The sequence below is a fragment of the Sylvia atricapilla genome, chromosome Z (assembly GCF_009819655.1).
Source record: "Sylvia atricapilla isolate bSylAtr1 chromosome Z, bSylAtr1.pri, whole genome shotgun sequence".
Lineage (NCBI taxonomy): Eukaryota > Metazoa > Chordata > Aves > Passeriformes > Sylviidae > Sylvia > Sylvia atricapilla.
Window position 1 is genome coordinate 53,368,504 of NC_089174.1, and position 25,705 is coordinate 53,394,208.

Here is a 25,705-nt window from a genome sequence, read left to right on the forward strand (position 1 = left end):
AATATAATCCTCTGGATACTTACTTGGATCCTTTAAATTATATGTAGTACAGTGGGTGGTATAGGAAAGTTGTATCCTTTGCACATTGTACCCCAAAAGGCACAATCCAGGCTGAAGTCTACCAGCATATATCTGACAGACTTTCATCAGCTCAGAAGCTGAGCACTCACTAGTGAGTCATTAGTGGTGCAGGACCCTTAAAGCAAAGAGAAATTCTTCTTTTGCAAATGAGGAGCCTTGAGCAGAGAGAGTGTAAGTGATTTCCCCAGGTCACAGGGAATCATGACACTCTGCCAAGAGCTCTCTCCGAGTCTCCTCAGATTTCAGTTCAGGGCACTGAGGTCGTTCCAGCTGTGCTCTTAATAGCCACCTCTATGGGACACTTGCAGTCTTTCTGGGTTTTGATTAATATGTGGCTAGTTAAGAAAAAGGCTAGAGGATTTTTCAAAGAATTAAATCTGCAACATATCCAGAGTCCTTTCAAAAAGCCTGCTTTGAATGGAATAGACAGCTACATCAGAAGATATATGCGATGATGAGTCGAAGAATGCAGGGCTCAGATGATTAACTTGTCATCCTAATTGCCTCTGGAAACAGAGGTAAAAAGGTATTTTATTTTAAAATTTTCATCTAAGTACCATCTAGTACCATCATGAAGAATGTTTACATTGTCTTTCACTCTATGTGTGAGTGGAAGAAAATTAATGTGAGGTTTTCATGTTTTCTGTGTGACAGAAAAATACAGAATCAAAAAAGTGGGTTTGAATCTATATGCAGGTGATCAAGTATTTATCACAGGATTTACATTTTGAAATTGATATAGAAGAGCAAACACTGACTGGAACTTTTCCCTAAAACCAAACCTAATTTTGATATTTGAAGGAAACTCTTTTGGTTCTGAAGGACAGAAGAGAAACAAGCAGATTCCCTGCTCCTTTCTGCTCCTGAATAGGTCTATATCAGTAATTACTTTTCATTCTGCCAGCTTTCACAGAAGTCTCAGGCCCATGTTTCAGAATTAAGAATTACACATAGTTATGAGACTTATTTGAATTAGTCCAAAACTTAAAAACAGACGGGAGTAGAACACCTTGACAGGTGTGGCACTGAAGAAAGAAGTCCTAAAAGTTTTAAAAAAAAAAAAAAAAAAAAAAAAAAAAAAAAAAAAGTTAAAAAAAAAAAAAGGTGCCAAATAGGGGAAATACCGGGAGCAATTATTTACCAAAAGTACTCATCTCAACCTTTTTTCTAACTAAATATAACCAAGAGCTCAGGGCTACACTGACTATGTGTGAGGAGCCAGGTTGTTTGTCTGAACCCTGGCTGTCTGTGGGGGAGGGATTGCACCGGTGCCATGTCCACGAGGCAGCCAGGAGAAGATGGAGGAAAGCTTTGTCCCTGGGAAAACTTTGCCTGGCCACCAGTCCGTGTCTGACACGGGACAGGCAGTCAGCAGGGGAACACCGAAGACACGGAACCCCAGAGACACTCTCCAGTCGGACGGCAAAAGGTCTCCAGGAATGGGTGCACTGGGACATTGGACAGGGCCGGAGGTCTCCTGCCAGCAGGGTGACTTGGAGAGGAGCCAGGGGCACAAAAAATAACTGCACCCCAAGGTACGGGGGCTGCTCTGTCCCTTGCCTTTTGACTCTTCGGGGGCTTTTCGAACTTGCTTTTGGAATCCTGCCTTTTGGCTCTCCTGCCCTCACTGGCTCTTGCTCGCCCTCACGTCGGCGCTGCCGCCCTGGTGTGTCCCCGACCAGCGCCCTGCCCGCTTCCTCCCAGCTCCCGGTCCCTAGGGCCAGCCCAGCCCGCCTCCGCGCCAGCCCACGGCCCGTCCCCGCCGCCGCCCTGCCCCGGCCCCTGGAGCTCCTGCCCGAGCCCCTGCCCCCGTGTCCGGCCGCCCGCGACAGCGACGGTCCCCGCTGGCCTCTGTGCCCTCCGCCTCCTCCCTCTGCCCCTCCCATTTTTATTCCTCCTGCTCTGTCTTCTCTAGCTCTCCTTAATAGGGTAATTTCTTTTTATTTTGTCTTTTGGTTTTAGGAGGGGTTTTTGGGGTTGTTGTTGTGTTTCTGGGGTTTTTGGGGGAGTGGTTCTCTTTTGTTTCGTGGTTTGGTTTGGTTTTGGTTACCAATAAATGGTTCTCAGATACAATGTTTGCCTTTTTTGGCTTAATTTCATTCCCAACCATCTATTTTTGAAATAACTCACAGTGGAACATGAGAAGTTGGTACTGTAAAGTTGACTGTAAAGTTATGTCAAGTAATACAATTCAGTTTGAACTCACACAGCATGACCATCAAAGCAATAGCACTTATGGAACAAGCAGTTACAAAACAGTTACTTGATGCTGGAATGATAATTTTATCTAATCTAACTTGATGAGATTGCTAAACTTGTGTTCTTGCTCAGCAATATTTCTTATAGAAAACTGACAGAAATATGCTTATATTATTAGCAAGTTATACCAGACTTTTCTGCCTCAGTCCACTCATGCACCCCTCTGCCCTGGTTTCAGCCCTTTCACAATTTCAGCCCCTTTTGCTTCCATATACATCCACTGCCACTTGAACCTTGTGCTTCTCAAACCCCCTGTCTGCAAAATCAATTCAAACCCATCCTGGATGCAGAAGAGCTATCACTTGTAGGGAGTTTTATGCCCTATTTCCCTGCTCACCAATGTGAAGACATCTGCCCTCCTCTGACTGTTGTCGTTCCCACCAGCTAGCCCCAGCTGCCAGAGAAAACCTGTCCACTTTGGGAACAGAAAGGGAAACCATTCTCTAGCCAACCGCTCTTCATCACTGCGTTAATAACCGTGTCCCCATCTGTCCTCCACATCCATCTGCTGTCCTCTGTCTTACACTGGGCTTGGAAGGTCCTTGGTGAATGCACAGCCCTTGGTGACTATACTTCTGTCATACTTCCGAAAAACTAATTAGATTTAGCCTTGATCCATGCATAACAGATAATTTAAGAGAAGGAGAAGGAGAAGTATTGTTATACATAGACATTCATCACCAGCACACCACACTACAGTCCTGGAAGGGCCACCAACTGTCAGCTCCTGTTCTGAGAAGCGTGCAGGAAATGGGGGATCTCACCTATCCCACTCCATCTGAGAACTGAACTAAAGACCTGCAGCCAGCTGATGGGATGTAAGTGGATTTTAGGGACTCTGAAGTCAGCCAAGGAGGGCATAAAATGGCAAACCAAAACACACATCTGAAAAGAAAGAGAATCTTTTGTATGAAAACAGTGTGGGATCCATTGAGGATTTGCATGTTTTCCTGGGGAGGGGGGGATGAAGTTGTAATTGATTTCTTTTTAGGGATCAGTGAATGTGGCAAAAGCAAGGACATATGTTCTAATGATAGCCAACATACTTAGTACCAAGTATCAGTGTGCTGGAAGTGTTTAGATTCAGGGGTATCTTTTCTGCCTACTTCAGTAATGGTGTATAAGTCTTTAGATTAATAAATTATAAGACCCTGATACCACAGTTTTAACAATATTTTGTGTTTCAGCTCTTTCAGCATAGTCACAGGACAGAGTGATATTTGCAGGACAGTGACCATGAACCATTGGAAATTCTCAGGATGACATCCTAATTTCCATGATTCCAAAAAAAATTTCTGTCATTCAAAAAAGATGTACCAGGAAAAAGGAAATACTTTTTCTCTCTGTTAATTTATTCTGATGAAGTCATCCAGTTGTAATATTCTCTTACTATTTCTGAAACCTGGAAATATCACAAAATGCACAAAGACAATCACATGAAATACAAAAATCAAAGGCACAGTATTGTGTTGCTGAACCCATTGGAATCTGTCACTGAACAAAGGAATCAGAAAAAAAGAAAAATAAGAAGACCCACTATGTTGGAAGAATAAATGTTCATGCAGACACACAAACCAATAAAAGCAAGGAAGTTCTGAATCCAGGTCACTGTGGAGTCTTAAACACAAGCCTATTGTGTTTTGATTCAGCAGATGCCCATATGGTCTTCCATTAAAAGGTCTCAATGCAATGGGCAGTGTTACCATACCATATGTGCTGATTTGAGTTACTGTGATGATTTATGCTAGCAAGCATAAGGATTTTTTTGCCTTCCCATTTTTTTTCTTGTTCTGTTAGCAGAAGCCTAGAAATGGACAACTTCATCATTGGGGGTTTCCAGCATTAATACTAAATTTGTATTAATGAAAAAAAAAAAAAAAAAAAAAAAAAAAAGGGAGCAAAAAAAATAAAAGACAAACAGAGCAGGACTTCATGTTTAAAAGTGAGGTTTTTACCCTGTAACTACAATTTTCCACCAAATGAAAGATCCCAGTTTCTATTTCTGCTTCACACTGCTTCTAATCAATTCCCTTCTAATCAATTCAAAAAAGTCAGTGGCCAAAAATGAACCTTATGGAAATTTAGCTCTCAGGAACTGAGCCCCACAATGCAGGTTTATTTCTCAATTTCACTTTTTAAAACAAAGCAACTGGAAAGAAAACCAAACATTAAAAATATCAGTGAGTTTAAAAATATCTTGCTTTCTGGGAGAAAGGAACAGTAATGTAGCTAAACATACACGCAATAAAAAACCAAGCATCATGTCTCTTTTCCTTCATAGTACAAACCAGAGCTATCCATGACTTTTCTACCACGGATCAGTTCTGAGTAGAAAGTCACCACAGAACACCCAACAAGCATGCCACTCATCCTGTTCTGCTGGGTGTTGCATGCTTTGGTGAAAGATTATAAGAAAGACAAAATAGCCCACTAAACAGAGGAGCAGATTTCTTTCTCCTTTCCATGCTGTTACAGCTCTAACTACCCCACCCCACCAAATGTCATTGTCAAGTGTAACTGCCTTGTGAAGACACAGGTTGTTATCTACAGACTAAACCAGTTGAATGATTAATTCAGCTGACAATTGTTGCTTTTCCATATTTATAAAATGTCAAGATAAAAATGGCTTATGAGGAAATTTCAACAGCAGAAAGACAGGAGGTATTCAATACCTTATAAAATCTTGGGCAGCTGCCAAACAGCCATAGCAATTGTTCTCCTCCAACTCAATGTGATCTTGCAACTCTATTTTCCTTACACCTTTTTCTAAATCTCAGAGAAACACCAGATGCTCCAATGTCAGATGGTGCTCTGAGCTGTTGATTTAAGAACATGGCGGGGGTGGGAATTGAGGTAACTCACCCAGTTCTATGTACATAGCTTTGTGTGTAGAGATGCATATGGACTGTGTATACAAACACACTGACATAAGGTTCTGGTAATTTTACAGATTCTTTCTTTATCATCAGAACATTTGCAATTGCCTATACACCGTGGGAATTAAATTAGAAATCAAAGAAATTGTCCAGATATTTTATAGAGTTGACTAGATAAAGCAAGGCACACTCTGCCAAAAAGCCAATTACAAGAAGGGTCCACGTAATGCACCCAAGGAAAGCCAGTGGAGGTTTCTGTTAGGGCCAGGCGAACTGAGCTGCACAAAGCAGAACAGATAGCAATTGAAGAAAGAGGGTAAAGCCAGAAAATATGTAGTTGCCCAGAAACATATGCAAAAATAAGTGCGTAGGGCCAAAGTGCTGGCTAGAAAGTCAGCTTGCTTATAACAAGCAGAAAAGCAGACTCATCTCATCCATTAAATGTAAATGATATCATTCCACTAAGTTACACTGAATCTATCAAATAGTGATCTTAACAGAATTGTTAATCATTGTCTTTTGAAGTTGTTTAAATCCTAAATCTATCAACTTCAGAGTGCCAAATCTCAGGAAGGACAGAGCTCTGTTTTGGTAGAGGGGATGACAGGGCCAGACAAATCCAATGTACTCAACAGAAATAGCAGAGCATCTTCATCCTGGAGTGAAATCCCTCCCACTGTAAATAACAATCAGTTATTTCACACCTGAAGAACCTGAACATACATAAGTCCATGGGACCTCATGAGCTTCACCCCAGAGTCCTGAGAGAATTCACTGGTATAGTTTCTAGGCCATTCACCATAATACTTTAAAGGTCATGGCAGTTAGGTGAAGTCCCAGGGGATTGGATAAAAAGGAAACATTGTGCCCATCTTTAAAAACGATAGGAGGACCCTGGTAACTACCACCCTGTCAGCCTCCCCTCTGTGCCTGGGAAGATCCTGAAACAGATCTTCTTCAAAGCTGTGCTGAGGCACAGGGAGGACAGGGAGGTGATTCAGGACAGCTGTCAAGGCTTCATCAGGAGAAAATCCTGCTTGCCAAACCCAGTGGCCTTCTGTGATGGGGTGACTACATCAGTGGAAAAGGGGAGGGCTACAGTTATCATTGATCTGAATTTCTGCAGAGTTTTTGACACAATCCACCAAAACATCCTTCTCTCTAAATGAGAAAGAGTCATCTTCAACTGTTAGATGGATAAGAAATAAGGCTGGTCACATCCAAAGGGTAGCAGTCAGTGTCTCAGAGTCCTGATGGACATCAGTGACAAGTGGTGTCCCTCACAGGTCCCTGCTGGTGCTGCTGCATTTTCCCACCTAGAAATGAAACTCAAGATAATTTTAATATGCGAGGTAATATAAAAGTAGATCTTTATTGAAAGCCTTCAGGAGCAATTATGGAAACTTATCCATAAAAGCCACATGGGGTGAATACAGTTTTTATATGTTTAGCAAATGAGCATAACTGACAGAAAAGCACGAGTTAGGAGGCCAAGTGAGGATGGAATTTCTCCCCACGTCAAGATCCTTCTCTCGAGCTCCTCACCTTGGTGCTAGCTTTACTTTTTTTATGAAGATGTAACTTGAAGGGTTGTTCTCAGCCTTCATTCCCAGGAAGAACCAAAATATGATAAGGGCTTTGTTCCCCTAGGGCTTGGTGCTCTCTCTGGAATTTGTTTTGTCTTTCTGCCTAGAGAAAAACCATGGGAAATTACTGAGAAAACTCGGCACTAATACAACAGGCTACAGAGCTACAAATATACATGTGAAGAGTAGAGAGAACATATAAAAGGAAAAAGGGCAAACCAAAACAGCATCACTACCGGTGCTATTTAATGTCTTCATTAATTATTTAAGTAAAGGTACTGAGTGCACCTTCAGCAAATTTGCTGGTGACACCAAGGCAATTGGTGCTATTGCTACATCTGAAAGACAAATGCCATCCAGGGGGACCTGGACAAGATCAAGAAGTGTGCCCATGGCAATCTCATGAGGTTTAAGAAGACCAAGAGCAAGGTGCTGCACCTGGGTTGGAGCAATTATCAGTTTCAACACAGGCTGTGGGATGAACAGATCAGAGCAGCCCTGCTGAGAAGAACTTGGGAGTGCTGGTGGATGAGGAGAGGCTGGACACGACCCAGCCATGGGCACTCACAGCCCAGAAAGCCAAACATGTCCTGGGCTTCATCCAAAGCAGTATGAGCAGCAGAGCCAGGGAGGGGATTCTGCCCCTCTCCTCTGCTCTGGTGAGACCCCACCTGCAGTGCTGCATCCAGCTCTGGGGTCCCAGCACAGGAAGGACATGGACCTGCTGGAGAGAGTCCAGAGGAAGCTACAAAATTATTTAAGGGAAGGACTACCTCTCCTGTGAGGAAAGGCTGAGATAACTGGGATTGTTCAGCCTAGGGAAGAGAAAGTGACCCAATTGCAGCCTTCCAGTATCTGAAGGAAGCTGTAAGAAAGATGGAGAGAGACTGTTTACAGGAGCATGTAGTGACAGGACAAGGGGGAATGGATTCAAACTGAAAGTGGGTAGGTTCAGATCAGAAAAACTTTTTCTCTGTGAGGATGGTGTGGCACAGGAACATGTTTCCTAGAGAAGTTTGGATACCCCATCCCTGTGAGTGTCCAGGCTGAGCACTGAGCCACACGGTGTATTGCAAGGAATGCCTGTCTTGGCAGGGGGTTGGAACTCCATGATCTTTAAGACCCCTTTTAACCCAAGCCATTCTAGTATTCTAAGGTTCTATTATTCCATAACTCATTAAGCAAGTCCTTTATTTGGCTACCAAATCATGGTGGTATATTTGGGATGTTGGGGTGGATGGATGGATGTCAGTTGCCCACCAAGCTTCCCCATCACTCCTGTCCTCCACAGACACAGGGGAGAAAATAACATGGAGTAAAAAAAAAAAATGTGGGTTGAGATAAAGGCAGTTTAACAAAGCAAAAACAAAGGTTGTGCATGCAAGCAAAGGAAAGGCTAAGTTTTATTCTTTATTTCCCATCAGCAGACAATGTCCAATTGCTTTCCAGGAAGTAGGGCTTCTAGATGCACAGTGGTGGCACTAAAAGACAAAAAAAAAGTAATAACAAATGCCTGCTTCCCTCTTCCCTCTTTCTCTTAGGTTACATTGCTAAGCAGATGCCATATGGTCAGTTTGGGACAGCTGCCCTGGCTGCTTTCTCCCAACATCTCGCCCATCCTCACTGGTGAGGGCAAATGTTGGAGAGCCTGTACTGATGCTGTGCCAGCACTGCTCAACAGTAGCTAAAACACTGGTATGTTATCAACACCTTTCTTGCCACCAGAGCATGGCATTACAAGGGCTACTGTGGGGAAAATTAGCTTCATCTCATCCAGAGCAAATAAAGTGTATCAGTCCAGCCATAGATTACTTCTTTCATTCATGTTTTTATTATGGCAGAATGCCTCACAGGGAAGCCTAAATAACTCCATTTTATCATTCTTAAAATAGAGTCAAATGTCATGCAGAACTTAATGAACTTGGAAAAGAACAGTAATCAAGCTGCAAAAAAATCTGATTTTTTAAATCCCTTTTTATTTGATCCTAATCACTCTGTGCTATAGGCGGTCAGTAGACACAGGATTGGAAGATAAATAAATGCACCCTGGCAGTTGCCTCAGCTGCCACTGCAAGTCCTTTCTGACACATAATTAGAAAACAAATGGAAGATTAGCTTAATAATATTCATTAGCATCTAGTGAAACCGAGAGTGTCTCATGTTCAAAGCATGTTGGGCTTTTAGATGAGTTTAAGAAAAGTCTGTATTTCCACCCTTCAGTTATGAGAAGACTGGGGGATGGGGGAAGAAGGGGAGGGAGGAGGGTTGAGGAGAGAGGGGGAGCAGGAACGAGGGAGAGAGAGAGAGAGCTTGCATAGGGTTAACCCCTTTCTCTCTTGCCCATGCTATTTATTGATGTGGTTTTTTTCCATAAGTCTTTCTCCTAATCTTCAGGGCAGGAAGAGTTAACAGAAAAGCAGGGCCTCCTTTCAGACATTGTTGTTTTTCCATGCTCCCCTTCTTTTTTTTTTTTTCCCTCAAATTATCCTAAGTAAGGATTTTAATGATATTCAGAAATCATGGCTGTCTTGCTGAATCGCTGTAGGACTGACCTCCCTTGACAGTTCTTAAATTATTCAGCTATCAAGGGCCTGCTAAACATTAAATTAAGCATCCTCTCTCCCCTGTCCTAAACCATTAAGTTATGCAAATGCACAGATAATGGGGCATATGACAGCTGGAGGCATTAATCAGGCAGCTCTGTCTCTGGGCTGTTGTTATGTAGAAACCGCATCTGCCAACAGACAGAAGAGACACAATTAGATCTCACTTAATGGAATAAGAAGAAACTACCGAGCTCTCTACACTCCTGTTAGGTTGTAGACCTGGGAGGGAATAAGGCACTTGGGAAATCTCACTAGCTTTCTGTTTCTCTTGCTCTCCTATTTTTTAATATCTGTTCTTCCAATTGAAATGAAAAATTACCTGTAATTGTTATCATTTGCAAACAAAGCCTGTCAGAAGACCCACCCGCTGTTTACAATGGATGTTTTTCTTGTTCTGTGCTAAACTTCTTTGGGGAATTTACTTTCATTTGTTTTTTTAACTAATGCTCTGTCTTTTGCTGGAGCAGGGTAGAGGGGAAAAGGAAGCAAATAAATGGGTCTCCCTTTACACCATTCAAATTACTGCTTTGAAAATGAACTAGCCTGCTCAATCACAGCGAAGAAGCATATTGCTGAGGCATGACTCAGTTTGCCATTTGTACATATGTCATGATTTCTTCCTTACTACTTGCTAATTATTGGAGACCAGTATTTGCATGCAGATATTTCTGGCACTTTTAGCACATTTTCCCCCACAAAATTTTTCCTCCTCTCTAATGAGGTAGGTGGGAATGGTGCCCAGAAGTTTTGAGAAGTCCTATGAATTTCTTAAAGAGGTATGGAAAAGAGTCTAAATAATTTAATGCAGCTTACTTTAAGGGCGACTTTAAAAATCCTTGTTCTAAATTTGGGCTGTGATGGAACATGGATTAAAAAGATACTGAATAAGTGGGTAAGTGTGCACACATGAGTCTCTGTTTTAGAAAAGAACTTTTTCATATACAAACTGACCTTATGTTGTCTGCTGGAATTTCTCATTATTAATTAAGTATCTGATGGAATTTTCTTACCACAAAGATCTTCTTTTATCCATGCTAAGCACTCCCCTTCTCTCTGAAAGAATATCTACTAAAACAACTTCATTAAATCTTTTAGACAAAATCTTTAATATAGGTATTTTCCCATGGAGAAAGCCCATGGAGAGGCTGGGCTGAATTAAAAATTCAGATAATGTGGTAATTTGTTTAATGAAAGCAAAGAATACCAGTCTTTACTGATACCTACTTTGATTTTTGGAAAGCAATGACTTTTTTTCTGGGACTTATGTTGAAAATGTTCCTTGAAGTAGTGGAACAAGTTAGTGACCATACATCAGTTTGTATACTGCTACTCAAATAAGCCCCTTACATGCAATCAGTAACACAGATCCTTTTCTTCTCAGCTGCCATGATCAGCTCTTCTGCCAAAGGTTTTACAAGCCAAACTGCTACCTAAACCTATTGGCTGAATATCTAAAGTTGATGTCTACCCCCACACACAAAATAGCCAACACCTCTTTCACTACGGAAAACCTGAGACCTTATGAGATTAACTGTCACCTACAGGTGAGTAAAGCTAGAACCCTATCTCTACGTAGGAGGAGAACAAATCTCAGAATCCAAAAATACTACATCTTCCTTAGCAATCCACTTAGGGGAAAAAAAAAGGAAGCACTAGGATAAACATTCTAGGTGGTCACAGCTGCCAGATTTCCACATTTAAAAGAAGAGAGAATGATAGAAAATGCAAGCTGCTTCTCTTATTTCTGTGACTGCATCTCTGACAAGCATCTGGAGATCTAAGACCTTAAAACAGTAGATCATGAAGCAGTACTACATTAATGATGTAGTTTTCTAACGACTTCCATTCATTTTGTTTTTCTTTGTTCTTTTTGCCTCAGGAGAACTGGGAACTTAGGCCAGTATCTTTTATCTCTATCTCCACTTTTTATGCAGGGGACAACTTTTCCTACTGGTCCAACAACCTTCAAGGTAGGAAAAATAGAAGCCAGGTAGAACATAACACCACCAAATCTTATTCCTTTCACTTTAATTTTTGATAATCACAGTATTTCAAACATGATTTAAGCTGCACAGATTGGTTGATGTGTTTGCTCACAATGATTATATAGATCATATAGACATATAGATCATATCATATATGATATCATATAGATATCATTTCTCATGTTTACTAAGTCGTCCCAGAGATCTGGATTGTGAAGGTCTTCGTAAACTTCACGGTACCAAGAATGACATGCCAGCTAAATAGCAGTTTCTTCATTATTGGGCTGTTGGATGGTTTCTGATTTGGGCTTGCAAATCTTCATTGGGATATTTTACTTTGAAATCAAGTGATATACAAGTAACATCTTAGCTTTTCTGTATGTCTAGAAGAATTGTGTCAAATCAACAATATGTGTATAAATCATTGTACACAAATTCTATGTATATAAATTGCATAAATTTCTGAAACCTTCACTGGAGAGGATGGGACAGATGCAGATAATCAAACCCACTGTTTGTCCCATACTGTATGCTTTGTGACATTTAACTACTTTCTAGTGCCAGTTCCAAAATTGTGCTGACTATGAAGCAGCAATCCATTAATATTAAATACAGTTATTTATTAAATTCCTCCATGCCTATGCATACTAAATTTTGTAATTCTTCATCAGTTTTAAGTTGTATTTTTCACAAGAACCTAAATAGAGGTATCTGACCAATCTGAGTGCTTGTTCTGCATTATGGTAAGATAGACATACATGGCATTGTAATTAAATACCTCTGTAAAAATTCCTGAATAATGCATATGTATAGAGCATTTACAACTGTTCCAAAATTTATCTAAGGTAGTCTTGGTCTAAGTACTACTTACACTCTGACTACAAATTTATGGTAGCCCGAGTGTAAGTAGTATACTAATTTATAGCCCTTTTCTGGCCACTGGTTTTATTTTGACAAACATAGGTGGGAATCACTTCCTGGGTGATCTTTTGTTGCAGATGAACTGCCCCAAGACATATGTGTATACATATTTATATATATATACATAGAATTCTATTAGCAGAGATTGGGCATATGAAGAGGCAAAATATTTCATGATGCAGATAATTTTTTCTTGCATGATGGCATTATACAGACACTACAGATCACAGCATACATCTGTGTTTTAAATAAGAAAGTGCATGTACAATTCTTATTGTTACAACAAAACAAACAATATTTTTTATTGGTTGTTCTCAATTTAATAAAATTTAATATAAAATTTTAAATAGGTTGCAGAAACCATCCGTGTAATCACCTTGGTGTTCATTCATCTCTGACAGAGTTGCAACCATGCAATGCTCTCAGGCTGCTTTAGAAAGGAGCATAGCAGTGCTATCTTCACAGTCTCTCAGGGGAAGGTGTATGTTCAGCAAGACTTCCTTAAGTGAGACTTGACAGTGAAGAGAGCAGCACTGAAATTGTTGATTTGTGGAACAGATATCTCACTCCTGTTCAAAAAAGCTTGCCCTCCAATATTATTTTAAATTGGTTTCTAAGCACTATAATTGGTAAGCACCATTATAATACGGTATTCTACCAATATGTGTAAACATTTGGCATTTTTTCTATTTGGAATAAAAAAAAAAAAAACTGTACTGTCATCTTCATATATGTTTTACACTGCATATGTAGGTATATTTATTCTGAGATGAACTGAAAGTTTAAAATGCTTAAAATGTACAAGAGCAGATAGTCCTATGCTAAATTTCTAAATTTGAAAACAGAATTTGCAACATGTTCTTCTTCTTGAATCTACAAATGCTTTTTCATGTATGCTGAGCAGTAATGTATATCAAGCTAGGATTGAATATGTGGATTACTTTTTGAATGCGACTTGACTATAAAGAACACAGTTCCTATTATGCATACATATGTACAAATATGCTCTTTGTGTTTCCCTGTTACAGTGTAATGACTGGACTGTTGTTATCAGACACAATTTTTTGCTACTTTATTACATGGGACAGAGCCCAGGCTGGGATGTTTCTCTGAGATTTAGTGCTTATTTTTAGAAATTCGAACCTTTTTCACATCTTTGCCAACAATTTCATGACAATAGGACTGTATTTAGTGTAGTAATTTAGCACAAAATTACATTGGTTTAGCCTATTAAGGCCGTAAACAACAACTTTCACTATCATAGGATAAGAAACAGGCACAAATACCTAGCAATTAAGGCTTATGTTCTAATTTAGGTCATCTACATCAGCAGAATTACTATATTGGTCTTCCATGCTAAGCTTATTTCTGATATTAGCTAGCTTGTACTCACTGACTCCAAAGCATAACTTGATAATTTCCTGCTCTGATGCTTTCATTGTTTGATCTGACTATTCAGTACAACTTTTTTTCCTCAAAATGTAAGAACTATCTCTATGTCTTTACTCATTTCATATGTTTTCAGGTCTGGGACATGATAGTTTTCAAGCTGCATTCATTTTCTATTGAAGGATATTATATGCATGTCAACATTTCATACAGATTCCTGTCTCTATTAGTAATCTCTGGTATGTTTGGGTTTTATTGTTCTGAAAGGAAGTGCATGGTTTTGCCCAGTTCTGCTCATGTCATCTGTCTGTGGACACCATTAGACCTTCCTTATGGTTGCTCAGATAATATATTTTCTTTTCAGGTCTGCTTTTTGCTTGGTTTTACAAAAGTCTGTTGTTGAGTTGCTGGTCTCTGATGACTTTTGCCTACACTTTGATAAAAGTTTTTCTCTCTGTCACTTACAAGTTGCCTGAATTTCCCTTGCCACAGCTCATCTTTATCCTCACTTTTACACATTCTGTCAATGATTGTATTTCCAAAGCTATAGGGATGACTGGCCACCTTTCTCCATTTACTCTCCTTTGGGAGTCAGCCTCCACCTGAGTACTCGTAACCCACCTGCTTCCAAGTGCATCCAAAGATCAAGCAGATCTGCAGTTTATTGTCCACGGAAAGATAATATTGAGCAATTTCCAGTCTGGTCCAGAAGAACAAAATCATAATTTTTGCTCACAGTCTATACACATAGGCAAACATTGTCAGCAGGTTTGCCTCAAGACTTCCTCAGTGTGACAGCTTCCTGGACACTTACCAGCAGAATTCCCATCACATCAAGAGAGGCATCCTTCTCAAACCTGTGTCAGACTGCTTCTGATCGTTCTGCATTTCACTGTCATCAGTCAATAGAAATTAATGCAAATTTACTGGTCTTCCACACATTGATGAGCTTTGATCAGTTGTTCAGATCCTTCCCAATAGATCAAGCACAACCAGCTTCTAATCAGGAAACAAATTTGGCTCTGTAATTAACAAAACTTTTCTATACCTAATTTCACCATGACAAGTGAGTTTTTTCCATTTTCTGCAGAGTACCATGGTACTGTCTTTTGTATGATTCCTCACGCTGCACTGCACTGAGAACTCTTACCCTGCACACCCTGGACTGCAGGGGATTTTCAAAAGTCTGTCAGTCTACTAAAAGTGTAATTTTCTAGGATGTGATCTGTGTGTCTTTTAGTAGTTGGCATGTGAATATGAACAGAATCATTTTCAGGGTTTACAGGTTTTGTATGAAATTTTTACAAATTTGTTAAACCATCCATTGGTCATTCACTTTCTATTTTCACATGTCTGATTGATTTTATAATACCCCAGGGAGCAACAGATTTCCAGTAAAAGCAAACTGGGTTACATAATTTATTTCACACACTTCCACCAGACCACTTACTGGTTTCTTTCCTCAAATTGTTTTATTTCTGATATTAGACATTGAGATTTTTTTCCCCTGTTTTTTCAGCCTGTGTTCAGTTCATAATCACTGCAATCTATTATCTATATAGTCTGTATATACAGGGAGATATAAAATATTCACATAATAAGATTTATGAGATAAAATATACCTTCTTTGCATTTTGTATAAAATCATCAGATATATACTTCTATTATGTATCTCATATATAATACATTTTTATATCTTGACACCCACATTAATTATAGATATCAGCACTTCCTGTGTGGAGAGAAGTTGAACTCTGAGCCCTCAGGCCTGCCTAAGTCCTGGGGCATACTGAAAATGATAATAACACATGGTTTGTTTTGCCATATTACTTAATTAATCCAGCTGCTCTTGAATTGCATTCTTCTTTCACTGGATATTAAACCAACTTGTCAATTGTAATTGCAGGGCTCCTTTTTCCCTTTTTATCTCATTCAGGCCAGTCCTACTGAGTCTGTCTTTTCTTGCATGATATTGCTTCAGTTCAGTCATTTTTAGTCTAAAGAAAATACATGGTATAAAGAGTTGAAATTTAAAAAAAGGCCCGGAAGTTCATGAAATAATACTTGTAATTCATACATAGACTTAATCAATATTTCAAAATATTTTAATTATAAAGCTGTATCTGTAGAAACATGAAACAACTTGTATAGATTATTCTAATACATCAGTAGTCAATAGCTTCAAGTTTTTAGTAAGTTTCCACTCTGATGTGTTAAAGGTGCATCAGTCTGTTAAAATGGGCTCACAGTGCAACTCTGCCACTTGTACAGGAAAACAAGTACTTTGAAGGAATATCAGATGGTAACATTCAGTACTTGCAAAGTTGCTTCTTTCTCTGTGCACAAGCACACAAAATTACTTTTATAAATTAGGTACATAGCTTTCTTGTCGTAATTTAATTTTTGCCTTCCCTCTTCTATTGACACTGAACAGGAAAACATGCAAATACAAAGAAAACATGAGCAAAGCGTTAACAACTTAAGGTAAATTAATGACATTATCTCCATCACCACTTGAACCACAGGAACCACCTGACATGGATATTCCTGGCCTTCAGAGAGACATGACATCATTAGCGTTATTTTGCTCACCAAATATTCTAGAATCAAGACATTAGAACAGCTCCCTTAAGAACACAGAACTTCAACATTTATCATAACTGTAAGCATGATCAGGCTCAAATAAGCAAACAGATGTGTAGTCACACAGTTTTGCCAGCTAGAGACCATAAATGAGCCTTATCCTTTTTTGTCCTTCTTACAGAATAGTCTCCATTTTTACTCCTTCTTGAAAGATAAGGTCCTCACAAGTCTATATGTCTAACACCAGTAAATGTTTGTTCATAAGCCAGGGAGCTGAAACCTAAAAACTACTGAATCAATGCTAACACATGATATGCTCATCTTGTTTATCTCTCTGTGCATGTGTTTTATTTATTTTCTAAAGCCTATTTAGTGTGCAGTCTCTGTGTGGAGTATTGTATATTTCTAAATAATGCAATATTGCTGACAGGGTTTACATGATGGAATTATTGATATTGATGTGACAGCCTTAATGTCTCTCTGCTTATTATTAAGAATTATCTTTGCTGTGATACAGAAAGTAGTATTCTTAATCCCCTCTTCACTCATCATGATTAGTTGTGCTGCCCTAAAACAAAATGTAATTCATTCTGAATAGTGACAGTGATCTTGACAATCAGTAACACTCATCCTCAGTGTGATATCCATTCACCAACTATTCCTTTTGTTCCCCTTTCTGTGAGGCAAAGCCCAGACCAGGCAGAAACCTCCATTACTCCCTTGAATCATCCCCCATGAATGCCCATGAACCGCAGCAGCTCAGTGAACATGTTTCCACATGGCACCAAAGATACTCCTACAGATGAGAAAAGGAGACTTAAGGATCAGTAAAGGGAGAAACTGAAATGCTAATGTTACCCAAAGTGAGGTTTTTTTTAATGTTTCTCAAGTGTTGTCTCAGCTAGAGCTCAGAATCATCATTTCATCCAGGCAGGCAGGAAGTGTCTACAGTTACCTTTTCTTAAAATTTCCCACTGGTGCAATGGTTTTCTCAGAGCTCTGCCTGCCTGTTTATGGCTAAGTTTTTTTGGCTGCTCAGAACCCAGCTGTCTAAAACTCCAGCAGATTGTGCTATGCTAATCACCATTGCCAGCAAAGATCTAATGCAGATCTGACATAGCAGTTGCTTCATTTTAGAAAACGGACTGTCGAGAGAATGGTACTGCCTCTGCCACATAGGCAAGTACCTATTCCCAGACTGCCTGAGAGCTCATTTTGCTATATATATTAAAGGTATGAGTACTGTTACAGCAACAACAGTTATTAAAAAATTCAACTGATCCACCACCAATTTACAATCAATATTGTTCTTATTTAAGAAACAATTCCCAATGCTGCTTCTCTTACCCAGAGTCACTGTGGATTCCCCATCACTGGAAGTGTTCAGCGTCTTGGATGGGGCTCTGAACACCCTTTCTCATGGCAGGAGGGTTGAAACTAGACCATCTTTATGTCCCTTCCAGCCCAAACCATTCAATGATTCTATGATTTTTAATTTTATGATTCTGCTAGACTACAATGAATTTCTCTACACTAAAAAACATTACTTTTAGTTTGTTTTGTTGATCTAAAGTCACAGAGATGCTGCATCTGTGTGGTCCAAACACAAACTTACACTAAACATCTGACTTGCATTTTCTTTTAAATAACATGGAAGTTAGCCATGTTTCAAGAGGTTTTAATTGTCCAGCAGAGTAATCCTTTATTTCTGTATATTTATTGTCACTATGAATTACTTTCACATGTGGAAGTAAGACAGCTCTTTGATGCAGTTTGGAAATTTTGATTTCCTAGTTACAATTCATAAGAACACAAAGAAGGCTGCGTGATTATGGATCTGAGAGCAGGATATAAAATCATCCAGAACTGAATTTATATCTTGAATACAGACTAGTACTGACCAATTTACCCAAATCATCCTCCCCTGAATTTAATTGTACAAATAAGTCTTTGGAATTATTTTTGCACATTTTTAGTACACCAAAATGTAAGGATTAATAATTGTTTTTATTTTAAAATGTTGTAAGCAGGCATAAAGCATAGAAGCAATATTTCATGGACAAGGTAACCAACTTGGTAGAGCCCACATAGAAAACTACCATTCAAAATTTTGTCCACATTATCCCTTTGTTGCCTTATCATATCCAGCTCTTTTCCACCATCTCTAAATCAATTGATAGGATTCACTTCCAGTCAGTTTTGTTTTCTTTACTATATGACTGCAATGAAAACTCCATCCTCTGACTCTTTGCTGGCCACTGTAAGCAGTCTCAGTTCACCTCTCAGCAAGTAGGAAACTACATCAGCAGTTAGAAAGATGAGCTGACCTTCAATCTCAGCAGACAGGCCTTGTGTGTACAAGGAAAATGAATTCTGGATAGGCTTCTTCAGAGATATGGCTAGCTCACAGCAGCAAAGCCAGGCATACTGTTGTACTTCTGCTGTAGGGAGAGAGGGCTTTGTTTCCCAGCTATCAAAATCCAGCGAGTTTTGTCAGTTCTGATCTCACTGCAAACTACAGAAGGCCATAAAAGTTGTGCAGTCATGGTTTGCTAATTTTTTTATGCTATGATGTTTTGGAAGAAAACAGTTTTAAAAATCTTTCTTTATCATATCAACTCTTTGCTGAGAGTTCTCAAACAACAGAAACCACTGCAAAACATTACATGCACATGGAAAATGATGGTCAATTAAAAAAAAGAAAAAGAGAAGAATAAGTACAACTTACTTCAGATATTAGTGATACAATCTGCAGAGACAATATAACTTCTATGTGATTCAAGGTAATTTTTCTATTGGCAAAAATTCTGCAGTATCAGCTATAGGCACAGACAAGGGAAGTCTATCTATGGTATCAGTTCCAGAAATAAGGTAAAAAATTATCATGTTTGAAGCAATTAATAAGGGAAAAAGAAGTAGGGTAAACTATTTCTCACCAAGTAATATTAGAGGGCAATTTAGAAAGCAATATGGTATATGATAAAAATAATTTTTAAATCAAACATAATACTTGTAAATCACCAGCTGTGGTTCTGCCCACTTCTTTCCTGAAGCTTAGCTTTTAAACATAGCTCTGCATCTATCTTAACCAAGTCTTTGTCTCCCTCCTGTGTTCAGACTGTTGTTAACATGAATTTGCCAGAAATTAAGATCTCTTTCAAATATTATAGTCACTGCTTTAAAATCTTTTTTTCAACACAAGTCATATGTAAAGCAACCTTAATGTTTCTCAGATAATGTAAATACTTCCCAGATAAAGGCTAATTCATATCTGATAAAAGCAGGTTAGAAAAAATTGGAAACAACAAAGTCAGTGTGGTCCCTTTGTGATTTTTGATTAATTATTTTTTTCCTGCTAAGATACTGAGTCTAAATTTTCTTGGTACTTGCAATATACTAATTTTCAAAAACTTATCCAAGACTCCAAACCTTTCTTTTTACTATCAGAGTACTGAATTTACATTATGTCATCAAACAATGACTTTCAAAAGCATTAATGTTGGAAGGGGGAGAAATGATTCATGCATAGAAGAAACATATCATTAAATCTTAAACTAATCAATTATTAAATTCTGCAATATCTTAGTAAAGTTGCCTGGGTTTATTTCCAAAAGGATTATATGGAGCTAAGGTGGATATATCATGCATTTTTGATGCACACACACCTCTGTGCTTCACTCATTAAGTAGTGTAAGCCTGCTTTAAAAGAACTATACTGATACATGGGAAAGACCCTCAAACATGTAATATAAAATCTACCCATTTATTTTTCCTTCATTTCCCTTTTATTTTCCTTTTTCTCATGTTTGCAACAGCCAAGACAACTGTCTTTGTGAAATTACCAGTATGTGGTCTGTTGTATTTTTGCAAATTTTAGTGCTGAAATGTGTTCCCCTTTTTAAGAGAATCTGTAGAGCAGAGTCTTTCTCTTTTGCTGTAAGGGAAAAATTTTTGAAATAAGGTCACATTATTTGGAAGGCACTCCATCTGATATTTTAATATTTGAACCTCCAGGGCTAGAAAAGTGTTTCCAAATAATAGACACCTTTTTGTGTGAACTGTAAGAATTTTGTAGAGGAATATTCCAAATATTTTATATATATATATATATATATATATATATATATATATATATACACATGGACAGCTACTGTTCATGTATTTGGCATAAAAATATTTTAAAGAAAAGTCATCATTTCAATCTAATGGAAATCTAGGATAAAACACGACACCTGTTGAGTTACATGTCTCTTACTCACTGTAAGTCTATTCCATCAGCAATGGCTTGTAATCTTCCACTTCTCCTTACTGCTATGTGTCTATCCCCTTCCAAAAGGACAATAAAACCTTAGATCAAACACTTTATTCGTATGTGCTTTAGCCACACACTCACCTCAAAGTCAAGCCTGGTAAATTCCTTTCCAATAAGCTGAGGCAGATGATCCAATTCAAAAAGTATTTAAAGCATTTAAAAAATGTCTTTCTAAATGAAAACTACTTTTGTAGCCCTTTTGTAGATCTTGAATATATTTTCTACCATTTCTGTTCCCACCTCCTGCCTGCTCAAGAGATCACAAAAATCTTCCAGATAATTCTTGCTTTGGTTTGGTACAATAAGAAGGAACTGAACAAAAAGATCTTCAGGCAAAAAATCTTTTATTTCAACCATCAGACTGCAAATAATTCGGTATAACATAGCCAATAGCTATCTAAAATTTGCACACTCTTATTATTATTATGAATTACTTAGCATATATTAAATCATTACCAGCCGTTCGGGGATTTTAATCTAAAATGCTACCTGATGCTTACATCTTTGACCCAAAGGAAGAGTCAAAATTTTTCTCCAGTGTCTAACTCTCAGTTGCTCAAATAGAAAATATTAGCAGTTTTCAAATTCTTCTATTCTTTCAGTCACTGGAATTCTCTCTTATTCAACAGTCTGTGATCTGATTTCTATCAACCTGTACCTTCATTGACTTCTGCAGAATGGCACAATCTCTCTGAAATTGTAACCCATCACCCTGGTATGTTATCACCATTCCTGTTTCAAGGATAAATGAAATAGTGTTGTTAGTTTTATGGCTTTGAAAATCCCTCCAATAGGGAGATAGGAGTACATTGAAGTATTTCTCACGATAACCTTTTCTTACCTAGCTAAAGAGAAAGGCAGTGTAGTAGAACTAGAATAAAGCATGTTTTATTTTACAGATTTTTCAGCACTTATCTTCTATAGCATACCTGAAATTGAATATATTTTATCTCCCTGAATCTTTGCTTTCCTCCTTTTCTGTTTTCTACTATTCAGAAGGCAAATGGAACCACAATAATGTGTAACCCATCCCAAGGGGGTGAATGCTAAGTAGGTTATGAGAAGAACAGGTACGGATGGGTGATTCACCTTTGGGGTGAGGAAGACCTCCCACACTTCTGTCACACACGTTGTCTAATGCAATGTGATAGAATGATCTTAGACAAAATGTAGAGTCAAGTAAGCTTCTCTTTGGCCTTCAGAGATGATTTTGCTCAAGTATTTAGGTACTTAGCCCACCACTCAATAACAATTTTGAGTAGTAACATTACCTTTGAAATAAGCAGTAATATGAGAGCTTTGTTTGGCAATATATGTTGCATGAATTCAGCTGCAGTTAGACAAGCCAAACTTTCAATTACTGCAGACACCATGGTGGAAAGAGGACCAGCATGTGGGCAGTAATTTTCATTGTTGTCTTTACTCTTGTATCCTTTGATAGCCAGCTGGTGATGGATGGGAAGCAGTGTAATGATGCAGACTCTCTCTTCTGAAAACCGTTTTGTACAGCAATCCAGATACTAATAAAACCCCATGAAATACCACATTTTTACGAACTGCTAAAGTGATATGACTGTTATACGTTGATAATGATAAATTGAAGGAGTAATTGGCAATAATTTATTACCCTTTTCCTTGAGAGAAAATTACTCATACAGCTAAATGATACCAATATATTATGAAAATTAAGTCATTCTCTTCCCAGGCTACTCCTCTTACAGCCAAAGCCATGTGTGCTGTTTTTGCATCTTTCACCACCATTCAGTTCTGAACTCCATGCAAAAAGGACTGCTCTTTCTCTTCTTTTTGTGGCATGATCCAGACAAGAATTACAAGATTAAAATCTTTTAACAGAAATAATAGCACAGAAATATTTTTGTAGCCTAAGGAGATTGAAAGGAAACATTTCTTTATACAGTATATAATGATACATCCTATAATGATGCAGCCTAATTTCCTGAACAAGTAACTGATTCAAGATAGTAAAGTAACAAATATCCTACTGAGAAAAAAGTTCAAAATTAATTAGAGGCAGAAAGAAAATATCTGAATAATTAAAAAGACATCTCTATTTGTTAAGTGTACAGGAATTTCTCTTTAGTTCTCATCTCTGAAGACAGATCAAAGATCACCTCCTTGAGATGAAAAAGAAATTTATTAGATCCTTACTTATTCAGTGGAATCATTCACCTCAATAAAATTTGTCTTCAGTCAAGTTTGCAATTGCAGAGATGTAATAAATACACAAATAGCATGGAATAGCTTTCAAAGAGCCAATGGAAAGCTTTTGATAGCCACACTGAGAGTGGCATGAGGTCTTCTGAGCATTCTTTTTAATAGGAAATGTTTAATTGCTTTTTATTGAGCAAAACCTTCTCTTTTGCTTGTAAAAGAAATTATTGCTTTCTCCCTCTGGTTCAGTCATAGGAAGTTAATAGTCCCTGTTTCCTCTGGCAACAGACACAGTTAATGACTGGAAGACTATCATAAACAGGCTTTATTGCCCAAATTACAATCCAGTTTCTAACCAGCCTTCTCATTTCAAATTGTCCTCCTGGCATTTTGGTGATTCTCTGTCTTTTTATCTGGTTCACAAAGACAGTTCTCTGATATTTAAAAACTTTACACACACACACACATCTTTTTTTTTTTTTTTTTTTTTTTTGTAGTAGTAGTAGTAGTAGTAGTAGTAGTAGTATTCACAGTGCTGAAAATGGTTAAGTTCAGTGCAAAAGGTATATTTATTGACTTCATGACACCAAAGTGCTTCTCAGCAGAAGTGATTCTTTAGTGTGCAGCAAAACCTGTGTGCAAATTGAAAAAATAAATAATTCCTTCTCTGCCCTGAAGCTGTTCCTTTTGGTGTAATATCTAAGTGTTATTATTAAGGTATTTGTATAAAACATATATAGGGAAATATTTGTGAAAACATAAAGGTAAGAAAATAATAGAATACTACATGCATGATAATTCTTACTATGACATCATAAATGCACAGTAAGATACGCAGTTAAACTAAGATCCCTGCTTTATAGTGCCATCAAAGAAGTTAAACATATTGACTAGGTGTTGCTGGTATTATGGTTGGAACACATCTTGAAATGAGGAGACTTGAAGAAAAATTAAAACAGATTTTCTCTAATTACTTAGCAATTAGCAATAAGAAGTGTTCAAAGCAAAACCTAAAAATTGTGTTTCTTTGAAGGGAGATTTCAGAAAGGAAGATTTTGAGATTGCAGACTAGAGAATTTCATTGCTATTGCACTTCATAACTTAGGTGTCCAATTTTCTAAATAGATACATCCAAGACAGACACTAACTCAGAGTGAAATACAGTAACAAGAAATGCAAAAGCCACATTCCTACAAGGACATAATTATAAGCACTTCAAAAACCTTATCAGTAAGTTGTATTGTCACAGATTGTCAGAGGTAACAAAGGTCTACAAAGAACATAGATTTGAAATGTGATCCAGTTTCGCCATGAGCTCCAGAAGCCATCACTGCATCATATTAAACAAGTCTCCAGAATTTTATGTAAATAAAAAATAACAAAACCAAGACAAATAGGACAGGGGAAAAAATCTTAAATCATTGGAAGTGGGAGAAAACAGATTACTTTTAATTATACCATCCACTCCTTAAAGCTCTGAAGCATCTGAAGACTTCCAGCTCTATGAGGCCACTTCAGTGATTCTGTCCTCTATAATTCAGACTGGTGATCTTTTAAATTTAAGTGTTGTATAATCATCAGTAGTATAACTACTGGTATTGTAATTCTGAAAATATATACTATCACTGCATCAGGATTTTTACATCTCATATTGGCATTTTTATACTCAATATAAATAATAATATATTATATCTTTAAAATTTTCATTGAACAAAATGCAGCTTCTATAAAGGATTTCAAGACTGACAGAAAAAAACCCATTTATGTAGAGTAGAGATAACATCTAGTTTGCTTATGACTAAGGACTCATTCAAGGGTATATCTATGTCTCTGTTGCAACAGGCACAATAAATATAGTAAATATTTTGTACAATCAGGCTGATTTATTAGAATGTCTAATTAATACTTATAGAGCATTTCAAAATCATTGACTATGGCATGCTACAGTATTGAATTAGAAATCAACAGCAGCAACTGACAGAAGACTGTGTACTCAGAGAAAAAATGGCGAGTCTTCCAAATTTGTTTATTTTTAGCTATAGTAAAGATCGTATAAATAAATTTGTTATTTCTAAAAAGCAAAGACTGAAGAACACAATTTTGTTTAAGTTTAGTTTCAGCCTCACTTTCCTTTCTGTGTCAGTATTCTCTTTGGCTCAGAAGTTCATTTTGTGCAGGGCAAGATACAGAACAATAATGCAAAAGATTGCATCTGATGAAAAATCCCTTAATATTTTTATTTCATGTTATTGCTGTGAAGTACAATAGGTGATTTCCTGAGTCTGGTACCACACCAGGGAGTCAGGGACCATAGTACACATACATGTTCTCCAAAAGAGCTGTCCGTCTTCCCAGTTTCTGCCAGGGAATTGGAAGCTCTTCTACAACATCAGCAACAACTGCACCACAAACATAATACAAGAGTTACATCAATCTGTGAGAAAAAGCCACTCTAAATTAGCCCTGCTGAGAAGCACCACTTTGAAGAGAGCTCTCCTTCTAATACAAGCCATCAGACATGAAATTTGTCACTCTGCGTCTTTCAGAAATCAAGGGCCATCATTTCACTTTGACAGCAGAGAAAGGAATTAGTCTCTATAAAAAAATATTAAAAAGACATATCTTGAGTAGTACATGAAAGTGAAGTTGAGGGCTAGGTTGTTGTCTGCAGCAGGTGCTTATTTCAACAATTCCAGCAATGGAAGAGAAAAAAGATATCTGAAACCAAACCACAGCCTTTTAACAGTGATGGAATGGCCACTCCAGCATTTCTACTCCAACATGTCCATCTTAAGATTCTCAGTCTCTATTTCAATCTGACTAAATCCTGAATGTCTTCACTGAGTGACAAGTAGACAATCAGCAGATTTGGAAATCAGAGCCTAACATGGGAAGAAGCATGGTATAAAGATAGCAGCTTGCAGAGCACCCCTTA